This window comes from Dermacentor variabilis, chromosome 10, assembly GCF_050947875.1.
Source record: "Dermacentor variabilis isolate Ectoservices chromosome 10, ASM5094787v1, whole genome shotgun sequence".
Classification (NCBI taxonomy): domain Eukaryota; kingdom Metazoa; phylum Arthropoda; class Arachnida; order Ixodida; family Ixodidae; genus Dermacentor; species Dermacentor variabilis.
Window position 1 is genome coordinate 113,933,641 of NC_134577.1, and position 12,188 is coordinate 113,945,828.

The window sequence follows — 12,188 nt, forward strand, 5'->3', positions numbered from 1 at the left end:
TATACGCACGCGTCGTGTACGTTGATCACTCCGTTTGTGGTTGTTCGCTGCATGCGTGCGTGCTAGTGCTCACAAAAACAAGAGGGCGAGCGCCACATTTTGCGCGCGTTGCAGCAAACAAGGGTGCCACTTTATTGAAGCGTTGTCATTGAGCTGTATGCGGGTGTGATAAGTAAGCGGTTAGAAGCTTGTGCGACTAAATTTTGCATCATTACGTATACCGCTTACCACCGTCATCATTCCGCGTACAATATCGTGTAGCGACCTGAATATTGTTGGTGTTACACTTCGGCGTTGGCTCCATCAGCAGGCTCCACTTGATCGTAAGTTACAGTAAATGCAACCACCCACACGTTGTGCAAATGAAAAAAAAACAAGACGTCACAGAAGCACGCAATAAAAAAGCAAAAAGAACGGTGCCATCAGCACTCGGTGTTCCCAGGTGGTCTCCCTCCCAAGTACTGACCGAGCCCAATGCTGCTTAGCTTCGGGGATCGGACGAGAACCGGCGTATTCAGCATGGTATGGCCGATGGCGAGAATGTGCAGTTTACGACTGCACCTGTATCGTGCTGCTATGTTGTGCAGTCGCCGAAAGTATTGCTACAGCATACAGTACGTACGCGGCAGTCTTTCCGTGAACAATACAGGCACGCGTCGTGTACGTTGATCACTCCGTTTGTGGTTGTTCGCTGCATGCGTGCGTGCTAGTGCTCACAAAAACAAGAGGGCGAGCGCCACATTTTGCGCGCGTTGCAGCGCACAAGGTGCCACTTTATTGATGCGTTGTCATTGAGCTGTATGCGGGTGTGATAAGTAAGCGGTTAGAAGCTTGTGCGACTAAATTTTGCATCATTACGTATACCGCTTACCACCGTCATCATTCCGCGTACAATATCGTGTAGTGACCTGAATATTGTTGGTGTTACACTTCGGCGTTGGCTCTACCAGCAGGCTCCAGTTGAACGTAAGTTACAGTAAATGCAACCACCCACACAGTTGTGTAAATGAAAAAAAAACATGACGTCACAGAAGCACACAATAAAAAAGCAAAAAGAACGGTGCCATCAGCACTCGATGTTCCCAGGTGGTCTCCCTCCCAAGTACTGACCGAGCCCAATGCTGCTTAGCTTCGGGAAGCGGACGAGAACCGGCGTATTCAGCATGGTATGGCCGATGGCGAGAATGTGCTGTTTACGACTGCACCTGTATCGTGCTGCTATGTTGAGCAGTCGCCGAATGTATTGCTACAGCATACAGCAAGTACGCGGCAGTCTTACCGTGAACAATACACGCACGCGTCGTGTACGTTGATCACTCCGTTTGTGGTTGTTCGCTGCATGCGTGCGTGCTAGTGCTCCCAAAAACAAGAGGGCGAGCGCCACATTTTGCGCGCGTTGCAGCCCACAAGGGGCCACTTTATTGATGCGTTGTCATTGAGCTGTATGCGGGTGTGATAAGTAAGCGGTTAGAAGCTTGTGCGACTAAATTTTGCATCATTACGTATACCGCTTACCACCGTCATCATTCCGCGTACAATATCGTGTAGTGGCCTGAATATTGTTGGTGTTACACTTCGGCGTTGGCTCTACCAGCAGGCTCCAGTTGAACGTAAGTTACAGTAAATGCAACCACCCACACAGTTCTGTAAATGAAAAAAAAACAAGACGTCACAGAAGCACGCAATAAAAAAGCAAAAAGAACGGTGCCATCAGCACTCGATGTTCCCAGGTGGTCTCCCTCCCAAGTACTGACCGAGCCCAATGCTGCTTAGCTTCGGGGAGCGGACGAGAACCGGCGTATTCAGCATGGTATGGCCGATGGCGAGAATGTGCTGTTTACGACTGCACCTGTATTGTGCTGCTATGTTGTGCAGTCGCCGAAAGTATTGCTACAGCATACAGCACGTACGCGGCAGTCTTACCGTGAACAATATACGCACGCGTCGTGTACGTTGATCACTCCGTTTGTGGTTGTTCGCTGCATGCGTGCGTGCTAGTGCTCACAAAAACAAGAGGGCGAGCGCCACATTTTGCGCGCGTTGCAGCCCACAAGGTGCCACTTTATTGATGCGTTGTCATTGAGCTGTATGCGGGTGTGATAAGTAAGCGGTTAGAAGCTTGTGCGACTAAATTTTGCATCATTACGTATACCGCTTACCACTGTCATCATTCCGCGTACAATATCGTGTAGTGGCCTGAATATTGTTGGTGTTACACTTCGGCGTTGGCTCTACCAGCAGGCTCCAGTTGAACGTAAGTTACAGTAAATGCAACCACCCACACGTTGTGCAAATGAAAGAAAAAAAACAAGACGTCACAGAAGCACGCAATACAAAAGGAAAAAGAACGGTGCCATCAGCACTCAGTGTTCCCAGGTGGTCTCCCTCCCCAGTACTGACCTAGCCCAATGCTGCTTAGCTTCGGGGATCGGACGAGAACCGGCGTTTTCAGCATGGTATGGCCGATGGCGAGAATGTGCTGTTTACGAGTGCACCTGTATGGTGCTGCTATGTTGTACAGTCGCCGAGTGTATTGCTACAGCATACAGCACGTACGCTGCAGTCTTTCCGTGAACAATATACGCACGCGTCGTGTACGTTGATCGCTCAGTTTGTGGTTGTTCGCTGCATGCGTGCGTGCTAGTGCTCACAAAAACAAGAGGGCGAGCGCCACATTTTGCGCGCGTTGCAGCCCACAAGGTGCCACTTTATTGATGCGTTGTGATTGAGCTGTATGCGGGTGTGATAAGTAAGCGGTTAGAAGCTTGTGCGACTAAATTTTGCATCATTATGTATACCGCTTACCACCGTCAGCATTCCGCGTACAATATTGCGTAGTGGCCTGAATATTGTTGGTGTTACACTTCGGCGTTGGCTCTACCAGCAGGCTCCAGTTGAACGTAAGTTACAGTAAATGCAACCACCCACACGTTGTGCAAATGAAAAAAAAAACAAGACGTCACAGAAGCACGCAATAAAAAGCAAAAAGAACGGCGCCATCAGCACTCGGTGTTCCCAGGTGGTCTCCCTCCCAAGTACTGACCGAGCCCAATGCTGCTTAGCTTCGGGGAGCGGACGAGAACCGGCGTATTCAGCATGGTATGGCCGATGGCGAGAATGTGCTGTTTACGACTGCACCTGTATCGTGCTGCTATGTTGTGCAGTCGCCGAATGTATTGCTACAGCATACAGCACGTACGCGGGAGTCTTTCCGTGAACAATATACGCACGCGTCGTGTACGTTGATCACTCCGTTTGTGGTTGTTCGCTGCATGCGTGCGTGCTAGTGCTCACAAAAACAAGAGGGCGAGCGCCACATTTTGCGCGCGTTGCAGCAAACAAGGGTGCCACTTTATTGAAGCGTTGTCATTGAGCTGTATGCGGGTGTGATAAGTAAGCGGTTAGAAGCTTGTGCGACTAAATTTTGCATCATTACGTATACCGCTTACCACCGTCATCATTCCGCGTACAATATCGTGTAGTGACCTGAATATTGTTGGTGTTACACTTCGGCGTTGGCTCCATCAGCAGGCTCCAGTTGATCGTAAGTTACAGTAAATGCAACCACCCACACGTTGTGCAAATGAAAAAAAAACAAGACGTCACAGAAGCACGCAATAAAAAAGCAAAAAGAACGGTGCCATCAGCACTCGATGTTCCCAGGTGGTCTCCCTCCCAAGTACTGACCGAGCCCAATGCTGCTTAGCTTCGGGAAGCGGACGAGAACCGGCGTATTCAGCATGGTATGGCCGATGGCGAGAATGTGCTGTTTACGACTGCACCTGTATCGTGCTGCTATGTTGTGCAGTCGCCGAATGTATTGCTACAGCATACAGCAAGTACGCGGCAGTCTTACCGTGAACAATACACGCACGCGTCGTGTACGTTGATCACTCCGTTTGTGGTTGTTCGCTGCATGCGTGCGTGCTAGTGCTCCCAAAAACAAGAGGGCGAGCGCCACATTTTGCGCGCGTTGCAGCCCACAAGGGGCCACTTTATTGATGCGTTGTCATTGAGCTGTATGCGGGTGTGATAAGTAAGCGGTTAGAAGCTTGTGCGACTAAATTTTGCATCATTACGTATACCGCTTACCACCGTCATCATTCCGCGTACAATATCGTGTAGTGGCCTGAATATTGTTGGTGTTACACTTCGGCGTTCGCTCTACCAGCAGGCTCCAGTTGAACGTAAGTTACAGTAAATGCAACCACCCACACAGTTCTGTAAATGAAAAAAAAACAAGACGTCACAGAAGCACGCAATAAAAAAGCAAAAAGAACGGTGCCATCAGCACTCGATGTTCCCAGGTGGTCTCCCTCCCAAGTACTGACCGAGCCCAATGCTGCTTAGCTTCGGGGAGCGGACGAGAACCGGCGTATTCAGCATGGTATGGCCGATGGCGAGAATGTGCTGTTTACGACTGCACCTGTATTGTGCTGCTATGTTGTGCAGTCGCCGAAAGTATTGCTACAGCATACAGCACGTACGCGGCAGTCTTACCGTGAACAATATACGCACGCGTCGTGTACGTTGATCACTCCGTTTGTGGTTGTTCGCTGCATGCGTGCGTGCTAGTGCTCACAAAAACAAGAGGGCGAGCGCCACATTTTGCGCGCGTTGCAGCCCACAAGGTGCCACTTTATTGATGCGTTGTCATTGAGCTGTATGCGGGTGTGATAAGTAAGCGGTTAGAAGCTTGTGCGACTAAATTTTGCATCATTACGTATACCGCTTACCACTGTCATCATTCCGCGTACAATATCGTGTAGTGGCCTGAATATTGTTGGTGTTACACTTCGGCGTTGGCTCTACCAGCAGGCTCCAGTTGAACGTAAGTTACAGTAAATGCAACCACCCACACGTTGTGCAAATGAAAGAAAAAAAACAAGACGTCACAGAAGCACGCAATACAAAAGGAAAAAGAACGGTGCCATCAGCACTCAGTGTTCCCAGGTGGTCTCCCTCCCCAGTACTGACCTAGCCCAATGCTGCTTAGCTTCGGGGATCGGACGAGAACCGGCGTTTTCAGCATGGTATGGCCGATGGCGAGAATGTGCTGTTTACGAGTGCACCTGTATGGTGCTGCTATGTTGTACAGTCGCCGAGTGTATTGCTACAGCATACAGCACGTACGCTGCAGTCTTTCCGTGAACAATATACGCACGCGTCGTGTACGTTGATCGCTCAGTTTGTGGTTGTTCGCTGCATGCGTGCGTGCTAGTGCTCACAAAAACAAGAGGGCGAGCGCCACATTTTGCGCGCGTTGCAGCCCACAAGGTGCCACTTTATTGATGCGTTGTGATTGAGCTGTATGCGGGTGTGATAAGTAAGCGGTTAGAAGCTTGTGCGACTAAATTTTGCATCATTATGTATACCGCTTACCACCGTCAGCATTCCGCGTACAATATCGTGTAGTGACCTGAATATTGTTGGTGTTACACTTCGGCGTTGGCTCTATCAGCAGGCTCCAGTTGAACGTAAGTTACAGTAAATGCAACCACCCACACGTTGTGCAAATGAAAAAAAAAACAAGACGTCACAGAAGCACGCAATAAAAAGCAAAAAGAACGGCGCCATCAGCACTCGGTGTTCCCAGGTGGTCTCCCTCCCAAGTACTGACCGAGCCCAATGCTGCTTAGCTTCGGGGAGCGGACGAGAACCGGCGTATTCAGCATGGTATGGCCGATGGCGAGAATGTGCTGTTTACGACTGCACCTGTATCGTGCTGCTATGTTGTGCAGTCGCCGAATGTATTGCTACAGCATACAGCACGTACGCGGGAGTCTTTCCGTGAACAATATACGCACGCGTCGTGTACGTTGATCACTCCGTTTGTGGTTGTTCGCTGCATGCGTGCGTGCTAGTGCTCACAAAAACAAGAGGGCGAGCGCCACATTTTGCGCGCGTTGCAGCAAACAAGGGTGCCACTTTATTGAAGCGTTGTCATTGAGCTGTATGCGGGTGTGATAAGTAAGCGGTTAGAAGCTTGTGCGACTAAATTTTGCATCATTACGTATACCGCTTACCACCGTCATCATTCCGCGTACAATATCGTGTAGTGACCTGAATATTGTTGGTGTTACACTTCGGCGTTGGCTCCATCAGCAGGCTCCAGTTGATCGTAAGTTACAGTAAATGCAACCACCCACACGTTGTGCAAATGAAAAAAAAACAAGACGTCACAGAAGCACGCAATAAAAAAGCAAAAAGAACGGTGCCATCAGCACTCGATGTTCCCAGGTGGTCTCCCTCCCAAGTACTGACCGAGCCCAATGCTGCTTAGCTTCGGGAAGCGGACGAGAACCGGCGTATTCAGCATGGTATGGCCGATGGCGAGAATGTGCTGTTTACGACTGCACCTGTATCGTGCTGCTATGTTGTGCAGTCGCCGAATGTATTGCTACAGCATACAGCAAGTACGCGGCAGTCTTACCGTGAACAATACACGCACGCGTCGTGTACGTTGATCACTCCGTTTGTGGTTGTTCGCTGCATGCGTGCGTGCTAGTGCTCCCAAAAACAAGAGGGCGAGCGCCACATTTTGCGCGCGTTGCAGCCCACAAGGGGCCACTTTATTGATGCGTTGTCATTGAGCTGTATGCGGGTGTGATAAGTAAGCGGTTAGAAGCTTGTGCGACTAAATTTTGCATCATTACGTATACCGCTTACCACCGTCATCATTCCGCGTACAATATCGTGTAGTGGCCTGAATATTGTTGGTGTTACACTTCGGCGTTGGCTCTACCAGCAGGCTCCAGTTGAACGTAAGTTACAGTAAATGCAAACACCCACACAGTTGTGTAAATGAAAAAAAAACAAGACGTCACAGAAGCACGCAATAAAAAAGCAAAAAGAACGGTGCCATCAGCACTCGATGTTCCCAGGTGGTCTCCCTCCCAAGTACTGACCGAGCCCAATGCTGCTTAGCTTCGGGGAGCGGACGAGAACCGGCGTATTCAGCATGGTATGGCCGATGGCGAGAATGTGCTGTTTACGACTGCACCTGTATTGTGCTGCTATGTTGTGCAGTCGCCGAAAGTATTGCTACAGCATACAGCACGTACGCGGCAGTCTTTCCGTGAACAATACACGCACGCGTCGTGTACGTTGATCACTCCGTTTGTGGTTGTTCGCTGCATGCGTGCGTGCTAGTCCTCACAAAAACAAGAGGGCGAGCGCCACATTTTGCGCGCGTTGCAGCAAACAAGGTGCCACTTTATTGATGCGTTGTCATTGAGCTGTATGCGGGTGTGATAAGTAAGCGGTTAGAAGCTTGTGCGACTAAATTTTGCATCATTACGTATACCGCTTACCACCGTCATCATTCCGCGTACAATATCGTGTAGTGGCCTGAATATTGTTGGTGTTACACTTCGGCGTTGGCTCTACCAGCAGGCTCCAGTTGAACGTAATTTACAGTAAATGCAACCACCCACACGTTGTGCAAATGAAAAAAAAACAAGACGTCACAGAAGCACGCAATAAAAAAGCAAAAAGAACGGTGCCATCAGCACTCGGTGTTCCCAGGTGGTCTGCCTCCCAAGTACTGACCGAGCCCAATGCTGCTTAGCTTCGGGGAGCGGACGAGAACCGGCGTATTCAGCATGGTATGGCCGATGGCGAGAATGTGCTGTTTACGACTGCACCTGTATTGTGCTGCTATGTTGTGCAGTCGCCGAAAGTATTGCTACAGCATACAGCACGTACGCGGCAGTCTTACCGTGAACAATATACGCACGCGTCGTGTACGTTGATCACTCCGTTTGTGGTTGTTCGCTGCATGCGTGCGTGCTAGTGCTCACAAAAACAAGAGGGCGAGCGCCACATTTTGCGCGCGTTGCAGCCCACAAGGTGCCACTTTATTGATGCGTTGTCATTGAGCTGTATGCGGGTGTGATAAGTAAGCGGTTAGAAGCTTGTGCGACTAAATTTTGCATCATTACGTATACCGCTTACCACTGTCATCATTCCGCGTACAATATCGTGTAGTGGCCTGAATATTGTTGGTGTTACACTTCGGCGTTGGCTCTACCAGCAGGCTCCAGTTGAACGTAAGTTACAGTAAATGCAACCACCCACACGTTGTGCAAATGAAAGAAAAAAAAACAAGACGTCACAGAAGCACGCAATACAAAAGGAAAAAGAACGGTGCCATCAGCACTCAGTGTTCCCAGGTGGTCTCCCTCCCCAGTACTGACCTAGCCCAATGCTGCTTAGCTTCGGGGATCGGACGAGAACCGGCGTTTTCAGCATGGTATGGCCGATGGCGAGAATGTGCTGTTTACGAGTGCACCTGTATGGTGCTGCTATGTTGTACAGTCGCCGAGTGTATTGCTACAGCATACAGCACGTACGCTGCAGTCTTTCCGTGAACAATATACGCACGCGTCGTGTACGTTGATCGCTCAGTTTGTGGTTGTTCGCTGCATGCGTGCGTGCTAGTGCTCACAAAAACAAGAGGGCGAGCGCCACATTTTGCGCGCGTTGCAGCCCACAAGGTGCCACTTTATTGATGCGTTGTGATTGAGCTGTATGCGGGTGTGATAAGTAAGCGGTTAGAAGCTTGTGCGACTAAATTTTGCATCATTATGTATACCGCTTACCACCGTCAGCATTCCGCGTACAATATTGCGTAGTGGCCTGAATATTGTTGGTGTTACACTTCGGCGTTGGCTCTACCAGCAGGCTCCAGTTGAACGTAAGTTACAGTAAATGCAACCACCCACACAGTTGTCTAAATGAAAAAAAAACAAGACGTCACAGAAGCACGCAATAAAAAAGCAAAAAGAACGGTGCCATCAGCACTCGATGTTCCCAGGTGGTCTCCCTCCCAAGTACTGACCGAGCCCAATGCTGCTTAGCTTCGGGGAGCGGACGAGAACCGGCGTATTCAGCATGGTATGGCCGATGGCGAGAATGTGCTGTTTACGACTGCACCTGTATCGTGCTGCTATGTTGTGCAGTCGCCGAGTGTATTGCTACAGCATACAGCATGTACGCGGGAGTCTTTCCGTGAACAATATACGCACGCGTCGTGAACGTTGATCACTCCGTTTGTGGTTGTTCGCTGCATGCGTGCGTGCTAGTGCTCACAAAAACAAGAGGGCGAGCGCCACATTTTGCGCGCGTTGCAGCAAACAAGGGTGCCACTTTATTGAAGCGTTGTCATTGAGCTGTATGCGGGTGTGATAAGTAAGCGGTTGGAAGCTTGTGCGACTAAATTTTGCATCATTACGTATACCGCTTACCACCGTCATCATTCCGCGTACAATATCGTGTAGTGACCTGAATATTGTTGGTGTTACACTTCGGCGTTGGCTCTATCAGCAGGCTCCAGTTGAACGTAAGTTACAGTAAATGCAACCACCCACACGTTGTGCAAATGAAAAAAAAAACAAGACGTCACAGAAGCACGCAATAAAAAGCAAAAAGAACGGCGCCATCAGCACTCGGTGTTCCCAGGTGGTCTCCCTCCCAAGTACTGACCGAGCCCAATGCTGCTTAGCTTCGGGGAGCGGACGAGAACCGGCGTATTCAGCATGGTATGGCCGATGGCGAGAATGTGCTGTTTACGACTGCACCTGTATCGTGCTGCTATGTTGTGCAGTCGCCGAATGTATTGCTACAGCATACAGCACGTACGCGGGAGTCTTTCCGTGAACAATATACGCACGCGTCGTGTACGTTGATCACTCCGTTTGTGGTTGTTCGCTGCATGCGTGCGTGCTAGTGCTCACAAAAACAAGAGGGCGAGCGCCACATTTTGCGCGCGTTGCAGCAAACAAGGGTGCCACTTTATTGAAGCGTTGTCATTGAGCTGTATGCGGGTGTGATAAGTAAGCGGTTAGAAGCTTGTGCGACTAAATTTTGCATCATTACGTATACCGCTTACCACCGTCATCATTCCGCGTACAATATCGTGTAGTGACCTGAATATTGTTGGTGTTACACTTCGGCGTTGGCTCCATCAGCAGGCTCCAGTTGATCGTAAGTTACAGTAAATGCAACCACCCACACGTTGTGCAAATGAAAAAAAAAACAAGACGTCACAGAAGCACGCAATAAAAAAGCAAAAAGAACGGTGCCATCAGCACTCGATGTTCCCAGGTGGTCTCCCTCCCAAGTACTGACCGAGCCCAATGCTGCTTAGCTTCGGGAAGCGGACGAGAACCGGCGTATTCAGCATGGTATGGCCGATGGCGAGAATGTGCTGTTTACGACTGCACCTGTATCGTGCTGCTATGTTGTGCAGTCGCCGAATGTATTGCTACAGCATACAGCAAGTACGCGGCAGTCTTACCGTGAACAATACACGCACGCGTCGTGTACGTTGATCACTCCGTTTGTGGTTGTTCGCTGCATGCGTGCGTGCTAGTGCTCCCAAAAACAAGAGGGCGAGCGCCACATTTTGCGCGCGTTGCAGCCCACAAGGGGCCACTTTATTGATGCGTTGTCATTGAGCTGTATGCGGGTGTGATAAGTAAGCGGTTAGAAGCTTGTGCGACTAAATTTTGCATCATTACGTATACCGCTTACCACCGTCATCATTCCGCGTACAATATCGTGTAGTGGCCTGAATATTGTTGGTGTTACACTTCGGCGTTGGCTCTACCAGCAGGCTCCAGTTGAACGTAAGTTACAGTAAATGCAAACACCCACGCAGTTGTGTAAATGAAAAAAAAAACAAGACGTCACAGAAGCACGCAATAAAAAAGCAAAAAGAACGGTGCCATCAGCACTCGATGTTCCCAGGTGGTCTCCCTCCCAAGTACTGACCGAGCCCAATGCTGCTTAGCTTCGGGGAGCGGACGAGAACCGGCGTATTCAGCATGGTATGGCCGATGGCGAGAATGTGCTGTTTACGACTGCACCTGTATTGTGCTGCTATGTTGTGCAGTCGCCGAAAGTATTGCTACAGCATACAGCACGTACGCGGCAGTCTTTCCGTGAACAATACACGCACGCGTCGTGTACGTTGATCACTCCGTTTGTGGTTGTTCGCTGCATGCGTGCGTGCTAGTCCTCACAAAAACAAGAGGGCGAGCGCCACATTTTGCGCGCGTTGCAGCAAACAAGGTGCCACTTTATTGATGCGTTGTCATTGAGCTGTATGCGGGTGTGATAAGTAAGCGGTTAGAAGCTTGTGCGACTAAATTTTGCATCATTACGTATACCGCTTACCACCGTCATCATTCCGCGTACAATATCGTGTAGTGGCCTGAATATTGTTGGTGTTACACTTCGGCGTTGGCTCTACCAGCAGGCTCCAGTTGAACGTAATTTACAGTAAATGCAACCACCCACACGTTGTGCAAATGAAAAAAAAACAAGACGTCACAGAAGCACGCAATAAAAAAGCAAAAAGAACGGTGCCATCAGCACTCGGTGTTCCCAGGTGGTCTGCCTCCCAAGTACTGACCGAGCCCAATGCTGCTTAGCTTCGGGGAGCGGACGAGAACCGGCGTATTCAGCATGGTATGGCCGATGGCGAGAATGTGCTGTTTACGACTGCACCTGTATCGTGCTGCTATGTTGTGCAGTCGCTGAATGTATTGCTACAGCATACAGCAAGTACGCGGCAGTCTTACCGTGAACAATACACGCACGCGTCGTGTACGTTGATCACTCCGTTTGTGGTTGTTCGCTGCATGCGTGCGTGCTAGTGCTCACAAAAACAAGAGGGCGAGCGCCACATTTTGCGCGCGTTGCAGCCCACAAGGTGCCACTTTATTGATGCGTTGTCATTGAGCTGTATGCGGGTGTGATAAGTAAGCGGTTAGAAGCTTGTGCGACTAAATTTTGCATCATTACGTATACCGCTTACCACCGTCATCATTCCGCGTACAATATCGTGTAGTGGCCTGAATATTGTTGGTGTTACACTTCGGCGTTGGCTCTACCAGCAGGCTCCAGTTGAACGTAAGTTACAGTAAATGCAACCACCCACACAGTTGTGTAAATGAAAAAAAAAACAAGACGTCACAGAAGCACGCAATAAAAAAGCAAAAAGAACGGTGCCATCAGCACTCGATGTTCCCAGGTGGTCTCCCTCCCAAGTACTAACCGAGCCCAATGCTGCTTAGCTTCGGGGAGCGGACGAGAACCGGCGTATTCAGCATGGTATGGCCGATGGCGAGAATGTGCTGTTTGCGACTGCACCTGTATTGTGCTGCTATGTTGTGCAGTCG

The 12,188-nt window shown here is 49.8% G+C and overlaps 5 non-coding genes and 14 pseudogenes across 5 annotated transcripts; all 19 read right to left on the bottom strand.

Annotated features, from left to right (window-relative positions):
• Positions 1 to 417: 417 nt before the first annotated feature.
• On the bottom strand, positions 418 to 536 carry LOC142561664 (5S ribosomal RNA). The gene has a single exon (XR_012823820.1). It is a non-coding gene; the product is annotated as a 5S ribosomal RNA (ribosomal RNA).
• Positions 537 to 1,061: 525 nt separating this feature from the next.
• On the bottom strand, positions 1,062 to 1,180 carry LOC142562080 (5S ribosomal RNA; annotated as a pseudogene).
• A 525-nt stretch (positions 1,181 to 1,705) lies between these two features.
• On the bottom strand, positions 1,706 to 1,824 carry LOC142561562 (5S ribosomal RNA; annotated as a pseudogene).
• A 527-nt stretch (positions 1,825 to 2,351) lies between these two features.
• Positions 2,352 to 2,470, bottom strand: LOC142562768 (5S ribosomal RNA). Its single transcript, XR_012824081.1, has one exon. It is a non-coding gene; the product is annotated as a 5S ribosomal RNA (ribosomal RNA).
• Positions 2,471 to 2,994: 524 nt separating this feature from the next.
• LOC142561450 (5S ribosomal RNA) lies at positions 2,995 to 3,113 on the bottom strand (annotated as a pseudogene).
• Positions 3,114 to 3,638: 525 nt separating this feature from the next.
• LOC142562081 (5S ribosomal RNA) lies at positions 3,639 to 3,757 on the bottom strand (annotated as a pseudogene).
• Positions 3,758 to 4,282: 525 nt separating this feature from the next.
• Positions 4,283 to 4,401, bottom strand: LOC142561563 (5S ribosomal RNA; annotated as a pseudogene).
• A 527-nt stretch (positions 4,402 to 4,928) lies between these two features.
• LOC142562769 (5S ribosomal RNA) lies at positions 4,929 to 5,047 on the bottom strand. The gene has a single exon (XR_012824082.1). It is a non-coding gene; the product is annotated as a 5S ribosomal RNA (ribosomal RNA).
• A 524-nt stretch (positions 5,048 to 5,571) lies between these two features.
• LOC142561451 (5S ribosomal RNA) lies at positions 5,572 to 5,690 on the bottom strand (annotated as a pseudogene).
• A 525-nt stretch (positions 5,691 to 6,215) lies between these two features.
• LOC142562082 (5S ribosomal RNA) lies at positions 6,216 to 6,334 on the bottom strand (annotated as a pseudogene).
• Positions 6,335 to 6,859: 525 nt separating this feature from the next.
• Positions 6,860 to 6,978, bottom strand: LOC142561564 (5S ribosomal RNA; annotated as a pseudogene).
• A 524-nt stretch (positions 6,979 to 7,502) lies between these two features.
• Positions 7,503 to 7,621, bottom strand: LOC142561875 (5S ribosomal RNA; annotated as a pseudogene).
• Positions 7,622 to 8,149: 528 nt separating this feature from the next.
• Positions 8,150 to 8,268, bottom strand: LOC142562770 (5S ribosomal RNA). The gene has a single exon (XR_012824083.1). It is a non-coding gene; the product is annotated as a 5S ribosomal RNA (ribosomal RNA).
• Positions 8,269 to 8,793: 525 nt separating this feature from the next.
• On the bottom strand, positions 8,794 to 8,912 carry LOC142561565 (5S ribosomal RNA; annotated as a pseudogene).
• Positions 8,913 to 9,437: 525 nt separating this feature from the next.
• LOC142561452 (5S ribosomal RNA) lies at positions 9,438 to 9,556 on the bottom strand (annotated as a pseudogene).
• Positions 9,557 to 10,082: 526 nt separating this feature from the next.
• Positions 10,083 to 10,201, bottom strand: LOC142562083 (5S ribosomal RNA; annotated as a pseudogene).
• Positions 10,202 to 10,727: 526 nt separating this feature from the next.
• Positions 10,728 to 10,846, bottom strand: LOC142561566 (5S ribosomal RNA; annotated as a pseudogene).
• Positions 10,847 to 11,370: 524 nt separating this feature from the next.
• LOC142561876 (5S ribosomal RNA) lies at positions 11,371 to 11,489 on the bottom strand (annotated as a pseudogene).
• A 526-nt stretch (positions 11,490 to 12,015) lies between these two features.
• Positions 12,016 to 12,134, bottom strand: LOC142561251 (5S ribosomal RNA). The gene has a single exon (XR_012823774.1). It is a non-coding gene; the product is annotated as a 5S ribosomal RNA (ribosomal RNA).
• Positions 12,135 to 12,188: the final 54 nt, after the last annotated feature.